Here is a 24,970-nt window from a genome sequence, read left to right as displayed (position 1 = left end):
AGTTAAAGGCATGTAAAATGACAACCTCTTCATCAAGAGTGGTTGGCACTACTGATAATTTTTCAGCATGAATTATAAGATTCATGTCTTTCTTTTTCTGAGAAGAACCTAATGTTTTTCCAGGGATTCTCCTGAGCTACATATTTGAGTTGGACACTACAACAAAGTAAATATACCAGCTTACATCTATTTGATTTTCTGAAGACTATTACTTCCTCTTTAATGGACAGGGCAAGATACAGTGGACTGAAATCTGAAATACTCCTGAACATCAGAAAACACTTTTTCATTTTGAAGATGACTGAGTATGAGAAAAGGTTGGCTAGGGAAGTTCTGCAGCCTCCTTCCCTGGAGATATCCAAAAGCCATGGGGACATGGTCCTGTGCCTGCTTGATTACAGAATTTGGACAAGACAATCTCCATAGTTCCAGCCTCAACCATTCTGTGATTCAGGAATTTATTTAGAAATATTTAACAGTCATTATTTGTGAATCTGCTGTATTCAGATCTGCTTGTAAAAATATTCTATGTTAGCCAGAACAGTTTGCTGTTAATGCCAGATATAGAACATACAGAGTTTCTTCTTCACGATCCCTTTTAAAATGTATCATTGAGTTTTGGATTTTTATGTAATGATGTTGCAGAGAAACTTGACATGTTTCAGCAAGGATGGGGAGGAAGAACAGTGAGCTGCAAACTCAGGAACATTTTCTTTTTGTTTTATTGGTAGTGCATACCTCTCTAGAAGCATCTATGTCACAAGATGTAATGTGCTGTTTTCAAAATAAAAAATAAATTATTATGTGAAATTATTATGGGAGAATAATGGAAGTCTATGATGTAAATTACTTATTTAACATTCCTATTTGTCCACAGTTCCTCATACTGGATTCCCTATCCCCATCCATCTGCAACTTTGAGGAAGAAGAGCATATTGCTCTTGTCTGAAGAGGACACACACATTGGTTGGACCATCTCTTTAATTATGTAGACAAAAGGTCAAAATTATTACATCAAGCAGCACAGGCTGCTATTACAGATAAGATGTGTAACATATAAAGACATACAGCAAAAATTAGTGACAAAAATTGAAACATTAGTCCATGAGAGCACCTGCAGCTGCCTTTATTGTGTGAATGTTTGAGTGGTAACTTGCAACTGTTCAGGTTAACATGCTTAAAGGCAATTTTGTGTAATTTTTTCAACCACCGCTGCAGCACATTGGTAATTTCTTACTTTTTGCCAGCAGTTTTGGAAGCAAATTTCAATTTTATTAGTGTTTAATTTGTATACAGCCATAAGAGTGATATACATGAGTATTCAAAAGGTTCATAATGGATTTGCTTCAGATTTATCAGTGCAATGTTGAAGATGTGCTCTCCATCATTTCTATCAATACTTTTCAAGTAGATCATATGAAAATATCATAGCCATTTTTCATTCAAGATCAAAGTTTTATTCTTTGTGAGTTAAAGAAGGTGATATGCACATATTACCCTTGTTTTTTTATAGCAGTATGTCAAGGAGTAGACACTAATTTAGATTTTCTGCTCAAAGTAGTCTTGGGATACTTCTTTACAAGGTTCTTTATGTTTAAGTACCTGAAAATATTTAAGCTAATTTAATCAAATTTAGGTAAATGTCACATGGCTGGGTCATGTCTAGCCTGTCATCCACCAGCACCCCCAAGTCCTTCTCCCCAGAGCTGCTCTCCATCTGTTCATCCCCCAGTCTGTGCTGGTACCAGGGTTTGCCCTGACCCAGGTGCAGCACCTTGCACTTGGTCTTGTTAAACCTTGTGAGGTTCTCATGGACCCACTTTTCGAGCTTCTCCAGGTCCCTCTGGATGGCATCTCATTCCTCAGGAGTGGCAACTGCACTACACAGCTCAGTCATCTGCAAATTTGCTGAGGGTGCATTTGATCCTCCTGTCTCTGTCACTGATGGAGACATTATTAAATATTCTATTAAAACATTAATAATTCTAACCATCCTTTTATTGATTTAATTAAAATAGTAGTTACTTTTTGCAAAGTCACAAATAATTTATTTAATCATAAAATGCAAGGATTAGCTGAATATTTGTATTATTAATGAACAAATCAGATAAATGAATCAGATTGATTCAGATCATAGCATACAGTCTGCTAAGTCTGTGGAACAATACTGAAAATTAGCCCATTATAATAGTCTCAGAGTAATCCATTAGGAGGATTAAGGAAAGCAGGAAACCTATTTGTATGTCAAAATGGTATATGCTTTCAGTCTAAAGAGGGATGTTGGCATCAAGGAGAATGCATACATGGGCCACATGGGAAATCTTGCTGGCTCATAGCAGTATTAAAAAAATTGAGCCACTATTTTGAAGTTCAGAAGGTCATTTAGCTGATTAGAAGAAAGTTTCTCTAGGTACTTGTTTCTCTGTTTACTCTGAGAGGGAATAACACATTCAGTGATGCTTTGCACATGCAGCAAGGTTGACATCGATGCCATATTTCAAAGACACTCATATATCAGTGTGCTAAGCCTTTGCATGTGTTTAGATCTTGGGATGAGTTGGTTGTCAAAGAACAAGAATTGCTGTGAAAATTACCACATTATTGAAATACGGCTTCATCAAGTGAGACCCAGTTTGCAACAAATACAGAACATTTTTAATTTTCGTTGTTCTCTATTTTAAAAGTATCTCTGCCAAATACATATATACCTCTCTCCTGTGTTGTTTATGCCATTTAGTAGTAGAAATAAATTATTAAAAAATGCCACCAGATTAAAATGTTGAAGAATCCATGTCAACAGAAAATGGCAAGTTAGTTACGGTGCCTGTGCTAAAAACTCAGATGAAAGACTTCAAACTTAAACAGAAGAAAGAGAGACGGTGTTTGACCTTTATCAACACAGATCCTACTTCATTTAAGCTGAGTTCAATCATTTAAGATTAATTTACTGGATACATGTGGGGGTTGGAAATCAAAGCTCAGCCATAACTCTAGTGGGTGTTGCTTCCTCACTTATATTATAACTATCATTCAACCACAAGTAGCTGCAGTTTAACAGTTTTCAGCAGCTTGTACAATTTAATAGATAAACTAAAGAATATAGGGCAGTCAGTTTCAAGTAAATGAAAAATGCCAAGGTGGCAGAACCTACTTACCTAAGCCTGAATTTGTTCAAGAAACAGAAAATGTGAATATCAAAATTCCAACATACACAGCCACATACAAGATACCTTCTCTATTGAAATTTCAGCTGGCATTACCCTTAGCTGTTTAACTAGACCTTTTGATGGTGCTACTGCTCCTCTGCTTCTCTGATGTAAAGCAAAAGTTTATTCTACTCTTATTAAGTAGTACAAAAGCCATTCTTAATGTTTTGACTTGTCTATATCCCTGACCTTACATATTACATATGTCCCCAATTAATAAGAAGAATTAAATTCTCACCTTTTATCCTTTTTTACTAAAATAATGGAATATTAACTATAACAGATATTTAATTACTTTGAAAAGGCCTAGAGGTTGAAGCATTTGCAGCATTTCTCTTTGAATGACAGATTCATATATCCTCAGGTATTGTAGAGTAGTGTTTGGTAGCTTCCCACAACAGGAATGGTCATAGCAGCTACTGCTGCTCACCCCTTGACTCCAATTTCTCTGGCAATGCTCCATTCAAAAAATAACTGGCTCTAGTTTTCAGTTTCTAGTGCATGATCATATAAATACCTTGCAATATACATCTTCTGCTTTTTTTTTTTACTGGAATTTTAATACCATTCTTTAAATTACTGATTATTTTTAAACCCCTCTTTCACTTGGAGGAAAATGGCTCTCAAAATACTCACCAGACAAAAATAATCACTAGTAGCTAGTGATTAGCAAAGTCGCATTTTAAAGAATCAATGTAATTAATGAAAATGAATGGGTAAATTCACAGCTTACTTAGTAAGTATAGGTGTATAACTTCCAGGTACAGGGAAATTGTCAATTTTAGTGTATGACCTATTATAGCACTTTTTGAGAAACTTAGTAGTTAAGAATATGTGCCTCCAGTACAGAGAATGTTAAGCTTTAGTAGAGTCAGTTATTTGCCTTGCAGATGTATTTACACCTGTATCAGACCTCAGAATTCCCCCTTGTGTAAATATTTGTTTCTCTTTCACATTCTTTTGCAATTTTTTGTTTATTTTGAATATGCAGTCTTAGATCTTGCCTTCTGAGCTTCAGAAAGGACAAAAACCAAAGCAGTCATAGAACTGCTTAAGTATGTGTATATTTTAGAATCTTTTCAGAAGCATTTTCCTTTCTGCACAGAGTTTGAGTCCTCTCTAATTTTGCACAGGTATAATGAAAGAGAAAGGAAAAGCAGACATTTTGCACAATGTGTTCCCCTTTCCCACTTGCAGTTCACAGATAGTCATGTAATAAATGCTACAGCAGCTCAGCTTTGCTCCATGCTGCTTCCTTTTCAAGTAACAAATCAATAATGATAATGCTTTTTTCCGGGAATAAAACTGCTGTTTCAAGGGTTTGTTTCTTCTTCACAGTCCCCCATAACAAGAAATGCAGAGGGGCAAAAAAAACGGGCATTTGTGACCGTTTTCAAACAAATGAAGAAGTAGTCTATAGCCCAAGTGACAGCACTTTTGACTTCTTTCCTTCCTGAGCAAAAAGGGAACAAAATTACAGTACTTGCTTTTATAAATAGAAGCAGGGAATCTGGTGCCCATTTGGCGTGAAAAATTGCAAAGGATTCCCTTTCCCCATAGAGATTTCAAATGTGTGCTCTCTCTGCTAACATGCCAGATGTACGCTGCGTGTTACAATGTACACTTTATGTCACAGTAGACCTGACTTGCCTCCAAGGTCCCCAAGAATCCCAGGAATTGAACCTGGCATTTTGTACAAACTAATAGGATTTATAGGCTGCAGCCTCAGGAATTTCCCCTGAGGACACTAATTCTTCCTCTAGGTGGAAGCACAAGCCAACATGTCCTGAAAACTGTGGAGCCATAGTGCTGTCTGCTGAACAACTCAATGACTGCAAGGCACCAGTATGGGCCTTCCTTAAGCAAATGCGTATTGTTTATAATTGTCTCTCTTTCCCCATCTCTCTGATTGGCTTAAACCCTTCTCCCCACTCCCACCTAATTCCAGATGCTATCTGTATTTTCTATCTCTCATTGGAAGCTTGTTAGTACATCTGCAGTGTTACTTATCCCATTTCTATAAATCAAATGTTAATAGTAGGGCAGGAGAAGATAATCTATAAAAATATTGCAATCAAAGAAACAGCGAGTGCCCTGAAGGAAGTTGGGAGTTAATGACTGCTGTGGGTATCCTCTGGCATTCCAGACCAACTGTCACCTTTCTTTTGTTTATTTGTTTGGTTTTTTGTTGTTGTTGTTGAATTCTATACTTACTTGTTTCTACTTTTGAAATAAAACACAATTTAATACAGTAATAACATTTTGTTTACATGCATGACAAAGCAGTGCTCAGGTCTCTTGCCTGCTGCTTAAGACACACAGTTGTGTGTGTCTATTTCAGAAAGGTTAGGTGATCTATCAGTTAAAAATGTTGAAGAACAATGGGGTAAGGAAGTAAAATTTAGATGATGTGGCATGAGGTTTCAGCTACAAGGAAGTTAGAGACAGTTGTCCTTGAACAATCATATTGGTGTATTCCTGAGCAAATTTCTAGTGCAATGTACTGCATAAGGTGAAGCAGAGCTTTTGCTGGTGGAACTGTCTCTGAGCTAAACAAAGCTCTGGCCTCAGCATGGGGCTTCTTAGGAAATGCACATCAAGAGAACTGCATATGTCTGGGTATAGAACACAATCTGTGTGCTAAGTGGAAACACGCCACAGAAAATATCCCACAGCAAAAGATCACATTTCTTAACAATTTTTGAATGATTTGTAAAGGTCGTTAACATTACCCTTGATTTATGCCATTGTCTTCAGTGCCTCTTGCACAGGCTTTTCCCATATGGAGCCAATTAGTCTACTGGAGAGACATACATTCTTAAAGAAAAAAAATTGAATTATTAATCTTAAAAGAAATAATGACATTTTGTCGCTTCTAAGAATACTAAAGTTCTTTAGCATATCAGGTAACCAAAACTTGCAGCATTCCTATGAAGTTGCTTAGTATTATTTTCTTTTAAAAGCTGAGGAGAGTGAGAAACAAAATCGGTTTAGTGCTTTTGCAAGTTTATGGTTATATAAGGCCAGAAGCTTTGACCCTCGATTCTCAGAAGTCCTTTCTGGACTCTGCATTTATTTGTCATTGTAATATGTTTTCTTTTGAATAACAGAGTTGTAGTAAGAGCTGTTTTGGGGTGACTTTGTGATGTGTATCCCATGTCGCTGCCCTATGCCCAGAAATTAATTCTGATGCCTTTCTATGCCTTTAAACTGAGCCTGAGACGGGGAAGGAAAAACTGAGCAAAACTTTCTCAAAGCAGTTTGCAGCTTGTTCAAGGTCACACAGAGAGAGCGACTTTTTTTCAACTGCGGCAGGGGAACGAGGAGGCACCCAGCTTGCTGCTTTCCAGTCAGCTTTTAGCCAGTTGTTCAGCTTCTTTTTTTTCTCTGGAGAGAGACTGAGAGTTGAACTTTGCTTTTCCTTCCCTGGAATTTCAGATTTTCTCCCTTTTCTACTGGACTGCTTTCAACCTCAGAGCAAATCAGGAGGACTTTCCACCGGGCACAGAGTGCCTGGCCCTGGCCCAAGCCCCAGCTCCGAGGAGACCAAAGGGAGGACTCTAACACTTTCCCAGGTTTTTTTCTCCACAGTGAGAGATTTTATTATTTAGCATTATTATCCTTTTCCTGTGTGTTTGGTAAATAAATAGTTTTATCTCCTTCACTTTCCTTCGAGGAAAATTTATTTTTCCCGAACCTGGTGGGGGAGGGGTGGTTGTGCCTTCTCTCAGAGTATATTTCTAAATTTGTCCAAACCAGTACAGAACATAAAACTCCTGACAGTTTTCTGCTTTCAAAAATATTTTATTTTGTTGCTTGGAATTGATTTTATGTGGTGCAGTCACGAAACAAATGAAAAACATGAGAGCCAAACAGTTTCATGGCAGGGAATCCTTAACCATAAGAGACATACAGGACTGTCAGGAAGACAGCTGACATCACTCTATTTTGAAATAATCTGTTTCTGAAGCACATATTTATAATCCATATAATCACTATACCAGAGACCCACTTGGCCTGTAGCATTAGTCTGTAAGAATGCCATTCCTTGCAAAGACTTCAGATTTCTATTGGATATAGGAAAGACATGTGAGATGACTCTTATAGGTTAAACTTTCTATTCTCAAATGAAGTAACTATCTGGATTTTTGCTCTCTCTACTAGTGCATCATTATTTTAGAGGCAAGTGCTTTAGTCAGAAAACCGTATCAAGTATTTATCTAGCATTTTCAAAAGCAATATAAGGGATATGAATATTAGTGATGCCTTAGGTTTTAACTTTTATATTTTTCAAATCCTGCACTGCCTAGTGTGTAACTCTGAAGTTTCTTGTGGCCTGTTAGCTGCTGTTCTCTCATCCTGGTTAGACATAACAAACCCCTCTAGGTTTCCACATCAAAGACACCAGGCCCCAAAATGTGTAAAATAAAAGCCACTGAGAGGGGGGCAAACCTGGGGTAATTACATCATGAACTGAGGTTATAATTGGACAATTAACCCTAATATGCAAATGAACCAAACTTATAAAAGTGTGAAGAATCCATGACCCAGGGTCCATCTTGGGTGGAGCCTTTTGACTGCCAGGGTGTCCTTTTGAAGGCCCTTCAAATAAATACCTACTTTTATTCTCTCATTCTTGTCTAGTCTCTGTGTTTTAGGTGGCCACCTCAGGCATCATAAGTGTATTAAAATGGCATATGCATCTTTTAAACTATATACCTACACGGAAGTCCATAATGTTTAATGAGGAAAAAAGTATCCAATGCTTAGATATGTGTAATACATAACCTAGAAGAGTAGCACAAACTTCCAAAGTAAGAAAAGCTTACTGAAAGCCTCCACTAATGTACTTAAATTTATCGATTGCTCCAAAGCACCAAATATAAAATCTTGGTGTCAAGAAGATGGTGTGAAATATCCAAATAGGTATCCATTCTAAAATGAAAAATGTTAAAATCAATATAAAAATTAAACTAGAACAAAATCTGGGGAAATACAGCTAGAATTGAAACCTCCACATCCGTTAAAATGAAGAAAAAAATAACACAGTTACATTTCAACAGCACCGATCAATTACAGGTAAAGAAGCTTGCATCAATGTACTTTTGCTTTCTAGGCGTCTAATCTATACTATTTTCTTTAAATACACTGTCAGATTTATAGCTTTGAGATAAGAGGCACTGCTTCTACTTTTCCTTGATTTCAAAATACTTTTCATTTTTTGTAGTGCTTTTTTGGAAACTTGGCAAGAAAATGTACTTCACATGTTTCCTTACGGACACTGTCATGTGTGCACTGGGGATGCACGCTGCTTAAATATGTGTCAAAAAAAACCCACTTTCTTTTAAGTTACTCAGTAATGAGTTGAAATGCATTTTAATACTAAAAAATTAAACTAAAAGTTTTTTCTGTAATACTTCTGAAGTTTGTAAAGTTATTTGAGGTCCCCTTTTAACATAATGAAGAGTAAACTGGAGCTTTAGTTTCAAGCAGTGTTAGAGTTCAAATTTTCATCAGATTATTATGCCTGAATCCAATATATGTTCTATGTATTTGACTTACTACAAAGAACAAATCTGAAAATATGCTGGATTTTATAGATATTCTACTTATTAACTCCGGAACTGCACCATTAATCAGTCATTCCAACCTCCCACCAAACTCTCTCCCACTCCCCCTACTCAACAGTCAGGTGAACAAAATACCAAGAAAAAGCCCATGGGTTGAGATAAGGACAGGGAGATCAGTCACCAATTACCAGTATGGCCAAAACTGAATCTACTTGGGGAAAAGTAATTTAATTTATTGCCAATTAAGAGTAGGGTAACAAGAAATAAAAACAACACTAAAACCACTTCCCCCACCTTCCTCTTCTTTGGGGGCTCATCTCCATTCCTCATTCCTGACTCTACTCCTCCACATGCAAACACACACAAAAGCCATGGGGACAGGGGCTGTGGTCTGCTCATTATGCTTTGTCTCTGCCACTTCTTTCTCATCATGCTCTTTTCTTGCTACAGCAAGAGATCCCTTCCATGGGGTACAAACTTCACAAACTTCTCCAAGGAAAGTCAAAGACTGGTGAAAGGCATATTCCATACCATAGAACATAATGCCCAGTACATCAGCCAGCGGGAGTTGGCTGGAGTCATTCAATCCTTATTTTACATTTCAGTGTAGTAGAAGAAAAGTTACATTTATTTGCAGGTTGTCCAGTGCAGGATGGTGAGGGTTGTCAGGAATCCACAGCTATGATCTTAGCAAAGAAAAGTTCAAAGTGAATGCTATTTATCATTTAACAAAGGTAGTAGCAAATGGAAAGGGTGGGCCTCTTTTTTTTTTCTTTACAAAAAGATACCATTTTTTTCAGTGCTGGTTTTGTAATGTAAGCTGGTGATGAAGACAGTTATCTATTCAGCTTGTTCCCTAGTTGAATTCCCTATATCCTTATCACCTCCACACTCATCAAAGGCATGTTTGAATATTATACTGGTACATATTAGAATATCCTATGTAAAATAAAATATTAGATACTTACAATGTGGATTATACTACTGTCGCGGGTTCGGTTTGTAACCGGGCAGAAACACCAATTTAGTGTAGTGGTTTGGTCCAAAATACTCATTACTGTTTATCTGCTGTGAGATAAGAATTAGGAGAAATGCAAAACAGGCACCAAACTTGAAAGAATATAAAGAAGTTTATTAACAGACCTAAAAGAAGAAAAAAAAAATTATACCACCTTCAGAACTCTCCTCCTCCCCCCACCTTCCTCCCTTCTCCCACTGACAATGTGAAAAGACAACCCTTAAGATGTTCAGTCTGTTTACCACTTCCATAATAACCTTGTTCAGTCCATTTAGAAAGAGAAGTCTCTTCTTGCTCATGCTATGAAAACATTATCACAACGAGACAGCCGCCCACTTCCAAATATTGTTCAGTCCATTTAGGAAGAGGAGTCTCTCTGCCTGCGTGTGAGTCCTTTCCCCCGACTTGCAGCTTTTCCCGCAACTGCTTTCGAGGGTCCACTCTTGAAGTTTTTTGGGGTACAATTTTAAGGTTGAGCCGTTCAGAAACAAAAACAGAGGCCCTTCTCCTTCCCTGGGAGCAAAGGGTCTTCATCATCTTCATCTTTAGGACTATCTCTGGGAGCATCTCTAGGAACGGAGGTTTTCTCCTTTCCCGTTTGGAGCAAAAGTCCTCATCTGGTTCATCTCTCCCTGTCCAAACTTCTCATGAAATTACAGCTGCGTCAGCATCTGCCTATCTCAGCGCAGGTGCTTTTGCTTATGAGTTGAACACTCCACCCCCCATATCTTCATGAAATTACAACGGGATACTCTGATATATCATAGCTTCACAACAGAATTTCAGCTTTAAGCATCTCCTCTCTCTCTTCCCTCAGGTTTTCAGCTCTTCACAGCAATAAAAAGGGTTAATCTCACCTCGGCCTTGCAGCTTTGCAGCTGGAATGTTGAATTTTTCTTATCGCAGTGGAGAGGGGGGAGAGCCAAGCCGCTCCGGCTGCCCACGGCAAGGCAGTGGGGGGGGGGTTCCATGGCTGGAACAGGTCCATTGGCTTCAGGATGGCCGTGGCCCGGCCCGGCCTGGCCCAAGCAGGGCCTGGCCGGGCCCGCTGGCCCCCACACGGGGCCCGCAGCCACCTGTCCCAGCGCCGGAAACGAGAGAGAGCTTGGAGGGGGAGTTTGCCTATTCTTAAATGTGGATCACAGAGGTGATCACAACTTTAAGTGGCTTAGAGAATTGTCCATATCCAAACTGGCCAGCTGATAGGTTCTATCAGTTCCCAGAGGAAACTGTAAGCACCCCTTAGCAAGGACGTCCCTTCCGGGACTATGCTTGCTAACCTATGACAACTACATGGCAAAAAAGTCTACCAATTGCCTTAGAGTACCATTGCTTTACAAATATGAATACTTAACAAAATCCATTTTGGGTTCTGAAAATATGGCACTTGCAGCAATTTCTTTCCATAAAAAGAATTCTTTCAGGCAAGTTAGCTATCAGACTTTAGACATGTCTACAGAGATAATGTGTTTCTTGGTGTTTTAAGTGAGTGTAGATGGATATCCTAACAGGTTAGCTTTCTTTACGAGTGTAGCTGCTTCTGTAATTCTAGAGCTTATTTCCCAAGAAGCATAGAGACCTACCTGGAATGCATCTTCCTTGGAAATGCCTTTTTTTACTTGCCTCCTTACTTCATTCTCTGCAGGCAGCTTGGCTCAGTGGTTGAGGTTCCTTGTAAGCTGTATGAATAAACAACTAATTCTGTCCCAAATTTAGTTCTTGGCATACAGCATTTCAGGTATCACTTCAGACTTCTTGGCTGCACAGAGGAACATAGCTTCAAACAGTGAACAAAATGCAGGCTCAACACACTTCCTTTAGCAGTATCATTCTCAGTGGTCATATAAAAACAGGAACTTTAATAAATACACATTGAAAAGTGTGTCCAGACATTGTGTGTAGATGTTGGTAGAAGAAATATCTTAATAATTTCCAAAGTATTGCTTCAACATCAGGAGAAACAATATATTTTGAAGTTTCCCTTACCCTCATCAGATCCCTCGAAAAAAATCCCAACAATCTGAGGAACTAAGAATATGTGCTCCAGGGACAGGATATTTATTTCCATGGGATACCCTGGGAGAACAAGCATGTGAACCTAAGTGATCCATAGCTGAGGTACCCACCCACCAACTAGACTATTTATTCACTCTTTCTCTAATTCTCTGTGTGTAAGTTTAGGCCAATTCTGTAAATGGAACAACTCTGGTAGGAAAGATTAAGATAACTACCCTAGATCTATCCTAGAAATCTATCTTTCTGTATAAGAAAGGCACATACAAACCAAAGAAAAAAACTGACACTTTTTTGTATTTCCTGATATAGTGGGAAACAGAAAGGTAAAACAACTCCAGCAGGTAAAGTGTCACTGAACCAGGTAACTTCTTATCTGAAAAATGTGTATACATTTTGGACTGCTTCATCTATGGAGCAGTTATGGGTAAGATCCAGCTCCAAGCAATGCTCCAGGCTCCCATGGGTCTAGCATGAGACAGGAAGAGAAAGGTCACTGCAGATGCGTGTTGCTGAGCGGGCAGTCACAAGACAGGCAGTGTGATAGTCACCACTGAGGCAACTGTGAAGAAGAAACGGCAAGAGAAGGGCCAGAGGGCAAAATCAGGACTGCTATATGATTGCTTTTGTAAATGAATGGGAGGAAACATGGGAAATTTAGAACAAAAATAAGGCTAACCCCTAAAAGAACCCTTTATTCATTTCAACTTTCCTGATTTTTCAAGAGATGAATGACTTATTATTGCACATATCAGGATAAGACTACCAAATCTAGGTTGCTTCCTGTTACCATGGCTATTACAAATGTTGGTTGTGTTTACTCCCCCGATCATGAGCAGCATCAAAATTTTCCATCTCCTTATGGTGTTTGCTTTATATTACATGAGCAATGGGAGAATGCATTTTTTCAGCAAAAGAACAGCATGGATGCTTAGGCTGACAGAAAACCTCTCACACATTGGGCAATTTTATAATACTGTGAGTGCAACTTAGAAGCTTCTAATACTACAGAAAAAGCTGTGCAAGTTTTTTTGTTCACTATGTTTGTGATTTCTAGGGGGATGCACAATGCACAGAGTGTTTGGCCAGCAACTTAATTGGGTCGGTTGGAACTCGCTCCAAATTTTATTTTCTCTAATGATGAGCCAGATTAGAACTGCTGCTTCAGATGAGAGAGAATGTATTAGCTCATTTAGCTTTTGGGGAAAATGGGGAGGCAGTACACAAGTGTAAGTTTGGGGGCTTGCATTTTCTTGTTACTACTTAAGCTATAACTGCTTTCAGGTTTTTACATCAGTCTTTGAGAATAAGAATTTCATTAGCTTTGTTCATGCAAGGTGATATTTTGCACTTTTTTAAAAATATCCCTTGCTATGCTGTCCTCTATTTTTTTAGTTAATTATTATTTTGAGACTAAACAACATTTATCAAACCTATCATTTTCAAAGAGGTGACATAAAATTATGAGGTTCAATAAACTTGATGCATGATGTGTCATTCCAGTTGTTTATTGAGAATATGGTATTAAATTAATGTATCAGTCTCTTTAGACATATGTGCAAAAATATGCATTTGTGGAGAAGGAAAGATAGGCAGGTCAGTATTCTACAGTCATTTGCTGGGATCCCAAAAATTTCATGCTTGTGCAAATGCCATGCACTCTGCCTGACCAGATGGAATACAGACTCATCTTTTTATTTTTAGTTTGTGTCCAATGAAGTGTTTCTGTCTGATGTTTGCGTCTGACGAAATAACAGTGAATTGTGATTTTTGTAGAATGGACTATGGGATTTAAAAATTAGTCATAGGCATATGGGAAGTCACTGATTTTCCTTGATACAAGCTTACTGACTGCACTGTTGAAGAGCACTTCACGGTTTTGTAAATAGCATCTCTCCATCTTTCTTGTAGGCTCCCTTCAGGTACCAAAAGTCCCAGTTAGGTCACCCTGAAGTCTTCTCTTTTCCAGGCTGAACAATCCCAATTTTCTCAGCCTTTCCTCGCAGGAGATGTGCTCCATCTCTAATCAATCATCTTGGTGGCCCTCTGGGCCTCCTCCTCTGGGCTTACTCCAACAGGTCCCTGTCCTTCCCGTGCAGGGGACCCCAGAGTTAGATGCAGTGTTCCAGGTGGGGTCTCACCGGAGCAGAGCAGAGGAGCAGAATCCCCTCCCTCCCCTGCTGCCCACGCTGCTTTGGATGCAGCCCAGGACACGTTTGGCTCTCTGGGCTGTGAGTGCCCATGGCTGGGTCATGTCCAGCCTCTCACCCACCAGCACCCCCAAGGCCTTCTCCCCAGGGCTGCTCTCCATCTGCTCATGTCCCGGACTGTGTTGACCACATGACATTCCCATCTACTTCTTGTGTTATTTTCTTTTTGTTTTTTTCCAGCATGCCAGGAGATAAAAATGCTATTAGCATCACACTTCAGTCACTCAAGACAGAGCTCAGCAATGGTAGCGTAAAGTATCTCTGTGTATCATGGTCTTCACTATGAAGAAAGTGATTGCTGATGTGTACGATTTCAGTCAAGTAGAAAAGCCATCCTAAACTGTCTCTGTGCTTAGGAAACATGTCTCACAATTCAAAACAATATATATGAGTTTCAAAGTCTGTGCAGTTTCAGGGAAGATTGTGATTAGAAAGTGGAAAGCTCTGTTTGCACATGCAGCATTGCATTGGACAAAAAAAGACAATTAGAAATCAGACTTGTAATCCTTCATGCATATGCTACATAAACCTGAATTACTTAATGCGTTTCTTATTGCTGCCCCTGAGATCAGTACATAAGACTTAAGAACATGCATCTAACACACCACCTTTCTGCTCATATTCTTTACCAAAACATATATTTATGCCCCTAAGAAAATAACCTAGCTCTTAATGTAGTGGACACTCACAGGTTACATTTAGTCAGATGGAAATACTTTTGTTATCATGAAGTATAAAAAGACAAGTTACAGAGCTGGATAACTTTAGGCATATTTTTTGGTCTTGGCAAAATACGGGATTATGTTGCATATTGCTTTCTTAAGGCTACTAAAGTAATGAATGACAACACCTTTTGGGTCTTTAAGATCCTTTCTGTAGTGTTGTATAGAGTTCTCGTTCTCCAGTACAATTTATAACTCGTGCAGAAGGTGCACAGTATAATCAATTACCCTGCTGTTACTATGGCTTTGAGTTTAAAATTCCACATTATATTTCACAATCTTTTAATTAGACCGCTACTAAAACCACTAGTTCAGCACATGATAGCAGATTAACGTTGGATTTTTTTAAGACTACCGTAGTTGAGAATCAAGAATTGTTTGATTCAAAGGTTTGAAGCAAAGTGAGCTCGTGAATGATGAAGGATTTACCAACTAATTTCAGCTTCAAATTGAAATTCAAGCACTGAGCAGCATGTATATTTCTATACACTTCTATACTTTTTCCAAAGTTGTCCCTGGAAAAACATCACTTTTTAACATATAAACACCCAGAAACAATGCATTCTTATTTTTAGACTGAGACACTGCAAGATGCACAATTAAGAAGAATTTCTTTGAAAACAAGTAGGATACAACGGTGCTATTAAAATGTTTCTTCTTTGAAAAGTCAGTTAACTGGCTTGAGGAGTTTGTATTCCAGACAATAAGATGAAACAAACTGAAGACAAAACAACAATTTCTTTGAGAGAACTATTACATTGGTGCATAAGACCTAACATTAGGAAAATATTCTTTTGCAAGTATTTATTCATCTAATAGAAAATGTTTAATTGTCCTCAAAAAAAAAAAGAATGTTGAAGTCAGAAAACTGAAAGAAGAAATTTTCAGTGCTGCTTTAAATGTAAATCTGTGCTGCCTCCATAAGGCTGTTCATACATATTATTTTGGAGTGCTGCAATGTTTTTTATTCTCATAGAATAAGAAATAACATTTTTTATATTAACATTCTGCAATGCACTTTTTAGCATAAGAAATATGTAAGTGTGCAGCCAGTGTAACAACCATTAAAAGAGACAGTACAACAAAACACAAAATGACAAATTAAAGGCTACTGTGTATGGTGTTTCAAAGGGTAAAAATCTTCATTCATTCCTCAAACAGCATCATTGTTAGTTTACTTTCAGAGTGAGGCTTTCATACAATTTCAAATTAAAGACAAAATGCTGTTAAGCATGTCAAAAATATGTACAATTTAATGCTGCTAACCCTGCAATTCAGTTGGTGAAATGTTGGGGAAGATGAAACAGGAAAGCCTTGTAAATATGATTGCCTGACAAAAGATTTTGGGAATATGAAAACTACAGGCGACATCGAAATGAAAGCCACTTTTGAACTACCAAGTCTTAGTTACTGAACAACTGGAAAACAATGGTATGGCCAACTGAAGATAATCCCCTCTTGATTGAACAATACCCTCTGCTTGCAGGCAGGTCCAAGGGTCAGAGCAGACCCTACTAGCTCAGCAGAAGGGGTCCAAAGAGTAGTTTTTAGAAGTTAAGATGTAACACTCTATGGTAATATAAGAACTCTTATAGGCTGTATGTAAATGCTATAGGATTTGTATCTTGTATTAGATTGGTTAGTGACAATTAGAATATTCAGTACAGAAGATGATTTATTGTATTGTAACCAGGACTTCACCATTCCATTCTATTCTCATCACTTCTTCTTCACTCTCATTCCTCTCGCTCTCTCTTGCCCGCTTACTCTCTTGCTCTCTTGGGCCTGCTCAGAGCTGCCAGCTGCAGCTCTAAGCAGTGCCCCTATACCCACGCCCTTTGCAATAAACCGCATGTCCCAAGATCTGCCTATAGAGATCTCATCACTGTCTTTGTCTACGCCCGGTCCAGACTGAGCCCCAAAGCTCCCTACAGTGAAATGCTGGAAAAATTATCTTTTATCACCGACTGCCATGGGAAAACGTCTGAAGAGAAGAGCAGGGTTCTTCAAGCTCTAATGTAAATTTGAAATAACATGGAGTTTGCAGTTTTTGTTAGTGTCTTTTCAAAGCCACCTCACGATTTTTTGAGTTTTGGTTTGAGTCTCTTGGTGTGTCAGTAACTGTGGGATCATATATGACAACAATTTTTAAAGTTTCACCAGACATAAGTCTTTTAAGTTTTGTTTAATGGAATTTGGGAATTTGAAAGTTATGTGATTTCTCATTTTTCTAGTATGTGGGCAGTATTTGATTATTAGTATAGGTAAGTGTGTATGTATTCCATTAGTGGTTAAACTCTGTCCTTGGCACAATCTATGAACCCATGCTAGGAACTTGGTTTGTCCAGAACAGGGTGTTGTAAAAAGGGGAATAACTGTCAGGGAGTCATTGCCAGTTATGAAAAATGGGAATAACTGAGTGATTGCCAGTAATGAAAGGCAGATCCTTGGCTGACAAATGCATGCTATCAGTCACTATGGTATTTTCTCACTTTCCCACCTCAAAGAAGCTGAGCTTCTGGACACCACATAGGCACTTAAACTGCTCCTTCTGTCACTTTGTGTCTTCTATCCCCTTACAACTCATGACTTGCTTGAAGGTCTTGAGCTGTCATTGGAGGATTGCAGACCTACAGAAACAACTGAAGAATCATGTGGTGATTATATCCACAGTATCTGAAATGTTTGTTTCTTTCAGTGAACTCTACAAATTTTAAAACATTTACACACACACACACACACACATAAGTATTTCAGGCAGACCTAGTAGTATTAGATCACTTCTCACTTCTCACTAAAGCATGTCTTCCAACTCTGACAAGCAAAAACATTGTAACTTCAGTTTTATAAGTACTATGTCTCTCCACTGATGCATGCTATTTTGTTTTGCCCAGGGTTCAAAATTCTGCAAAATTCTGGCAAACATTCTTTTTTAGAAAGCTTAGGTTTGAAATATAACTGGAAATTTTGTGAAGAGTCCTGCCCTTGGGTGACAACAACCCCATGCAACGCTACAGGCTTGGGGCAGAGTGCCTGGAGAGGTGCCTGGTGGGAAGACCCTGCAAGTGCTGGTTGACATGCTGAACATGAGCCAGTTGTGCTCAGGTGGACAAGAAAGCCAATGTCATCCTGGCCTGTATCAGGAATAGTGTAACCAGCAGGACCAGGGCAGGGATTTTCCCCCCATACTTAGCACTGGTGAGGCTGCACCAGTGTTTGAATCCTGTGTACAATTCATGAAGGACATTGAGGAGCTGGAGTGTATCCAGAGAAGGGAAATGGGAGCCAGTGAAAGGTCTGGAGCACAAGTCATATGAGGAGCAGCTGAGGGAGATGAGGTTGTTTATTCTGGAGAAAAGGAGGCTCAGGGGTGGTTTTATTACTCCCTACAACTGCCTGAATGGAGGTTGTAGCCAGCTCGGGGTCGGCCCCCTGTCCCAGGTGACAAGCGATAGGACATGGGGAAATGGCCTCAAGACATGCCAGGGGAGGTTTTGACTGGATAATAAGGATAAATTCTACACCATAAGGCTGGTAAAACGTTGGAACAGGCTGACCAGAGACATGGTTGAGTCACCATCCCTGGAGGTACTTAAATGATGTGTAGATGTAGCACTTGTAGGCACATGGTTTAGGGGTGGACTTGGCATGGTTAGGTTTATAACAGGACTCAATGATCTTAAGGCTCTTTCCCAGCATAAATGATTCTATGATTTAAGGTTTATCTAATGGATCTGTGTTCTTAATCTCCTCTTTCACAGCATTTTGAGTTGTGAAGGAGAAAGGCACCTCAAGGTACATCCGTTTCTGCAGGTTCAGTATTTACTTGACACTAAAAGCCACAGGAGTGGCTTCCTTTAGGGCTTGTCCAAACAGGCTGGCAAGATGTCACAGCGTTACTCTATTAGTTCAAGCATGAAGGTCTGTGCAGAGAATTTTCTTACTATCTCAATAGATGATGTTACGATTTTGTGCACTGGTATCTCTGGTTTCCCATATTTTGCCTTCACTGTGAGATGTGCAATGTTTATACTGTGCACTGAAAGAAGCAAAGATCTTGGGAAGAAAAAAGTAAGCAAACATGAAGTTACAGACTACATCAAAGAATGTGCTCAAGAGTCATGAATTAATCCCATTTATTTTGTGACTTTGCAACTAGGGCGAAGTGGGAAAATCTTTACCTTTACCTCAGTTTCTGAAGGCAGTATTAGGTAGATTTACAATGGTTTGAGGGCATGGGAGTGGGGATGTTAACAATTTTCTTAAATCTTTTTCCTTTATGTCTTTTCTCTGAAGATTCAAAATTACAATCAAACACATGAACAATCTGTGAGCAGCTCTCACCCAAATAAGCTTTCATTTTGCTTTTCCTTTCTTTACAATATGTTAGCTTGCGGAAACTAGCAAGACCACATGAGTTGAAATAGAATATCAGACTTTCTCTTCTGCTTTCCTGTCTCATCCTAGCAATGACCACAGTGTGTTTTATAACACAATTATGGGGAACATATTCAAGGATTTCAGTTCTTTTCCCAGCAGAAAAAACCCCATCTTTCTTAACAGTCTTGTTGCAGAAGCCAAAAAATATGTGGAAATACTGACTGACCAATTTTCTCATCATATAAACACATATCCAAGATTCTGCTAAGGCCTTTTGATGTAATAATGAAGAGGACATAGCCATGTATGCGTGTATAACAAAGCTGTCAGAGGTGGGGGTTGACTGAGTTTATTAGACTCTAGTTTGAAAATTGGTCACTTCTGAACGCTTCAGCGTTTAACACACGCAATGTCATACTTAAGAAAAACATTTAGGTTTGACCAGCTTACAAGCAAGCTACTGCTGCCCCCCGGTGTCCATCAGACACATGAGCTAGTCTGCAACCACAGATCTTTAACGACAGGCAGGAATATGTAATCTGCCAGTGAGATAACTTGACTATCTGGCTTCATTCTTATCTCCACATCACAAAAACCAGCAGGACTTTCTCACTCAGTTGATTCTCCAGGATGCATATTCGTTATTTAACCCAGTCTCTCAATTCCTTTTAAAAGTTGTCTGAGTTGATTACCTCTCCCAGTCTTCCCAATTAAAAAGCAGCTATAACAGTGTCTTCAAATACAGCTGGGATATAAAATCTCAATTAGTTATCGTAATGAACCTTAAAGGGTTGTTTTGTTGCATTGTTTGGATTATTCTGAGCAAAGGATTTACGCAGATGCTAAAATTCTGACTTATTTTTGTTCTTTATAATCCATTATTCAGTTGATTTCTTTATATGTAAATTCTGGAAAAAAAAATCAGAATTTAATGTGTAAGTGCTAAACATCTGGGGAAGATACATTGAATTTCATATATGTAAGGCAAAAATTGAATCTCAGCTTTATAAAAAAACTCTGAACTCAATGGAGGTTTCACCAGTGTCTTTGTAATGGATTATGCCCTAAAGACCAAATTTGTTTCTGCATAGCACCCAACAAGACAATTGTTTAGATATCTTATGGGACTTACAGGAATCTTAAGATGCATTTTCACCCAAAACTGATTCAGTAGAACACGGCTTACATCATGATGGCTAAAATCTTCAAACTTACAGTAGATCATAATTTCCTATCTCTCATTAGAAACGAACAATACGAACAAATCAAAATGTTGTAATAAATAGCCTGACTTTAAAAATCCTAAAATTTGTCATACAAATAAAATTCCTTCTGAGGTGGATAATAAGGTAATCCCTCTAGGCAAGATTTCTAAATGTTTAACCAGTTTGGAAAATAGTACAGACAACTACCAGTGTAGTATTTTCTTACTAAAAATAAGTGTTTCCTAACATTTGCAAGTTCAATTTATTATGCAGGTCATCCTAGCCATGAAATAAGCAAATGAGTGTGCAGGTAAAGAAAAGTCCTTTTCTTTGTCTCATGAAAGAATTTATGACAAGAACTATATTTGTGAAATAAGAAATATGACATTAAGAGGTCTTTACTGTTTAATGGGAAGCTCTAGACTCTTTGGAAAATAAAGTTCACTGAAACTCCTTGAGGCTGGAAAAGCAAACATCTTTGGTGCTCCAAAAAATATCTTGGTTGAGGATATTTTTAAATGAAGTGTTTTCTAGTACGAGTAAAATTAAATTATGTAAGGTTCACAAAGATGATTTGAAGTGTGGGTACGTCTCTTTCTTTTCATTTTTGCTTGCAGAATCAAAGGAGTTTAGTCATGAAGATATTTTCATAACCATCTGTCATCCTCTGTCCTTTGCTTCTGTTTTAAGTTAAATGTGCTTGTAACAGTTGACAGAATCATAGGTACAACAACTTTTAGAATGATGCAGCACTGTTAAGAGTATACAAAGATTTTTCTACCCATCTCCTTTTTACATTTCAGTTTAATTCAGTATCTGTTGAATAGGCATGAATGTGCTTATACTACCATGGTTAATAGAAGAAGCAAACGTGATTGTTAAAAACAGGAATAATTACACTTTATTTATAAATTGCAGATAATAGCTTTATGTCATATTTACCTCTGTCAGGAACAGAACAGTCCTTGCAGCATTCCACTTACACCAGGACAGAATTTCAACACTTTGCACTTGCAAAATAAGTAATTTGAATTCACATGGAATGCAGAATTTAAGAATATTATGACAAGAGTTGGCTATGATTCCAGCTGTCTAATCAAAACACTAATTAGCTATCCTGTTTTCTGCCATTTGAGTTGTAATTGTCATGGAAAAGTATTTCTCATGCCTCCACCTTTACCATAAAAAGCTTTTCAGCAAAAATCACAGGGTCTGGGTTGTGAAAGAAGTACACAAAGAACGGGTTGTCCTACAGAGTGCATTCTGACCTTGGCTGCAGATTTACATTTCCATTATGAAGTACTACTCACTACAAATAAAACACAGCTGGTATGTAGATTTAAGTCCTCTCACCTTGATTAAATAGGCTTTGAAGAAAGGAGATATGCAGAGTTGCAGTGAACAACATCCTACTCTGAAAGTACTGGTGAATGTACATCAGAGCTTTTCCAGGGCTGTTGCTGATGTATTGGGATCAGGCAAGTGTGACAGCCGGGTGCACACATTTACTTACTGTACACGAGAGAGTGGAGTTAGTGAACCTGCCATGCTATATACTGAGGGATAAGCACTGTCTTCTTCTGCATTTATGTGTTACCCAGCATAAGGTGGTCTTGGTTTATAAAAAATTATCTTAGGTGATAACCCACAATACAAAGGATTATCATACTATCATTATGGTAGTACCATAATGGATTCTCACAATTCCTTTATGCAGGCAAAAAGGCACACTTCTGACTAATGGATTTGTTATAAAAACAGATAGGGGGCAGAGCTTCAGGTAATTTAATAAATTTTATTATAAAATTAGAACCTTAGGTTATTAATAAAAGGTCCCGCATGGTGCTATTATTTTCTTACCTCAGACTTGAAAAGTTCTTTTGAAGTCTTACACATGCTAAATAGATGTTCAAACAGATGAGTGATATGCCTATTTTATAAAATGTGTTTTCTTCTGGGTTTTTTAATGCTTTGTGGAAATTGATGTTATTTCGTTCAGATGATTCAAAGGAGTATCCCTTCATACACATACTTCATACAAAGGAATACGCCTTCATGTTTGATTCAAAGAGGAATCTCATGATCTCTTTTAATCCCAATCAGAGCATGAATCACAATACTTTCCACCCTCAAAGCATAACCGTTTTGTATATCTGGAGCTTTTTCTGCACAGATGCAGAAATGTGGATTAAGGAAACTCCATGGTAATAAGAATTAGTACTTCAGTGATAATTGAACACACTGGAAATATGAAAACAAGATTTAGAAGCTCTTCAGAAAAGGGAAAAGAACTCCTTGTGACAATAGTGTAAACAGAATATATTTTCTCCTGTATTACTCTCAACTGAATCTAATACTAGTCTGATTTCCTTGCATTTAATAATAATGTTAATTTTAATTAATTCTAGAAACATTCTTGGATTCAGCAGTTACTTCATTCTTTCCAAGTCATGCTTTTACTACAGTGCGACAAATTATATTTGGGGGCTTTTCTGATGAAAGTACATACTATACTGATGTGTATGTACTGAATTTGGGTACTTTTCAGTATCACAAATTATTCCTTTCGTAAGACACTTAATGTCCTTACATTTTTATCAGGTTAAAGAAGAAGTTTCTTGACAACTCCTAATTATAGAATCATTAAGGCTGGAAAAGACCTCCAAGATTGTCCTTTGAGTTCAACCTTTGACTGAACAACACCTTGTCAACTAAAACACAGCACTAAGTGCCACATCCAGTCATTTCTTGAACAGCTGGGCCCAATCCCCTGGTTGTCCTGTATGTTCTGCCTGATGGCACTCAAGGTGATCTATTACATGAGCTTCCCCAACACTGAGGTCAGGCTGATAGTTCCCTGGCTCCTCCTTCCAACCCTTCCTGTAGATGGACATCACACTGACCAACCTCCAGTTGTCTGGGGCCCCCCTGGTTAACCAGGGCTGATGATAAATGATGGAGAGTGGCTTGGTGAGCTCTTCCTCCACCCCCTCAGTACGCCTTGGTGAATCCCATCCAGTCCCATACACTTGTGATTGTCCAAGTGGCACAGCAGGTCATTAACTACTTCCTCCTGGATTGCAGGGGTCTATCCTGCTCTCCATCCCTGTCTACCAGGGCTGGCTGCCCTGAGGATAACTGGACCTTCTGTTAATAACTGAGGCAAAGATGCCATCAAGCAACCCAGCCTTTTCCTCTTCCTTGGTGACAATTTTCCCCCTGTTCATCCAATAAATGACGGAGATTTTCCTTGGCTGTCCTTTTATTGTTAATGTATTTATAAAGGTGCTTTTTATTACCTTTCACAGCACTGGCCAGAATGAGTTCTAGCTGAGCTTTTGCCTTACTAATATTCTCTCTGTATGACCTATTGACATCTGTGCACTCTTCTTGAGTTGCCTGTCCCTTCTTCGAAAGGTGGTGAACTCTCCTTTTTATCTGAGTTCCAGCAAAAGCTCCCTGTTCAGTCAGCCCATCTTTTAGCAAATAGGGAGAACCTGCTCCTGCGCCTTTAAGATTTCCTTCTTAAAGCAGGTCCAGACTTCCTGGAACTCTTTGTTACTAAGCACTTTTTCCCAAGTGACTGACTGAACCAGTGTCCTCAACAGGCCAAAGTCTGCCCTCAGTAATCTCAAGGTAGAGCTTCTGCTGACACCCTTCCTTATTTTACCAAGAATTGAAAACTAGCATCTGTTCCCAGGACAGCCTCCAACTACCTCATCTCCCACAGCCTTTCTCTGTTTGTAAACAGCAGGTCTGGCAGGGCATGCCCTGGTAGGTTCCCTTACCAGCTGTGTCAGGAAGTTACCTTCCACACTCTCCAGGAACCTCCTAGACTGTCTCCTCTCCACTGTGCTGTGCTTCCAGCAGACACTTGGCAAGGTAAAATCTCCCACAAGAACAAGGGCTAGAGGTCATGAAACATCCACTGATAGAATATTTCACTTCATCCTGGTTGGGTGGTCTGTAACAGATTCCCAGCAGGATCTCTGCCTTGCTGGCCATCCCTCTGATCGTCACCACAGGCACTCAGCCTCATCCCCACTGTCCCTGAGCTCTGTACAGCAGAAACCCTCCCCAATGCACAGAGCCACCCCACAGCCTCTCCTTCCTTGCCTATCTCTTCTGAAGAGCTTGTAGCCATCCACTGCAGCACCCCAGTCATCCCCCCACATTTCTGTGATGATAACTACATCACAGCTTCCTGCTGCCAATGGCTTCCATTGTTTGTTACCCATGCTGGGTGCACTGGTGCACTTCAGCTGGGCTGTCAATGTCGCCTCCAACAGCAGCATTCCTTCACACAGGCTCATCTCGAGTGAGCCTGGTCTTACTCTCTTTCCCCTTCAAACCTAGTTTGAAGCCCTCTCAATCAGCTCTGCTAACTCAGCAACCCCAGAGATGCAGAAGAATTTTGCAGGCAACACTGATCCTACAGTGTGCTATTCTCCCATCAAATACTTGTCCTTTGAGGATTATTAAGTACTCTTTTTTTTCCCCCTTTTCCTGCTCCTGTCCTGGCTTTCATTTCAAGTGGTTCATCTGGAAATTAGTCTTTTTTGCTGAGATGTTGACATTTTTACAGTGAAACAAGCTTGCTCTGACAAAAAAAAATTGTCTGTTGCCCTTTTGGGTCTCTGTCGAAG

This window comes from Corvus moneduloides, chromosome Z, assembly GCF_009650955.1.
Source record: "Corvus moneduloides isolate bCorMon1 chromosome Z, bCorMon1.pri, whole genome shotgun sequence".
NCBI lineage: Eukaryota > Metazoa > Chordata > Aves > Passeriformes > Corvidae > Corvus > Corvus moneduloides.
The sequence above is the reverse complement of the archived record's forward strand: the minus strand, read 5'-3'. Positions refer to the sequence as shown.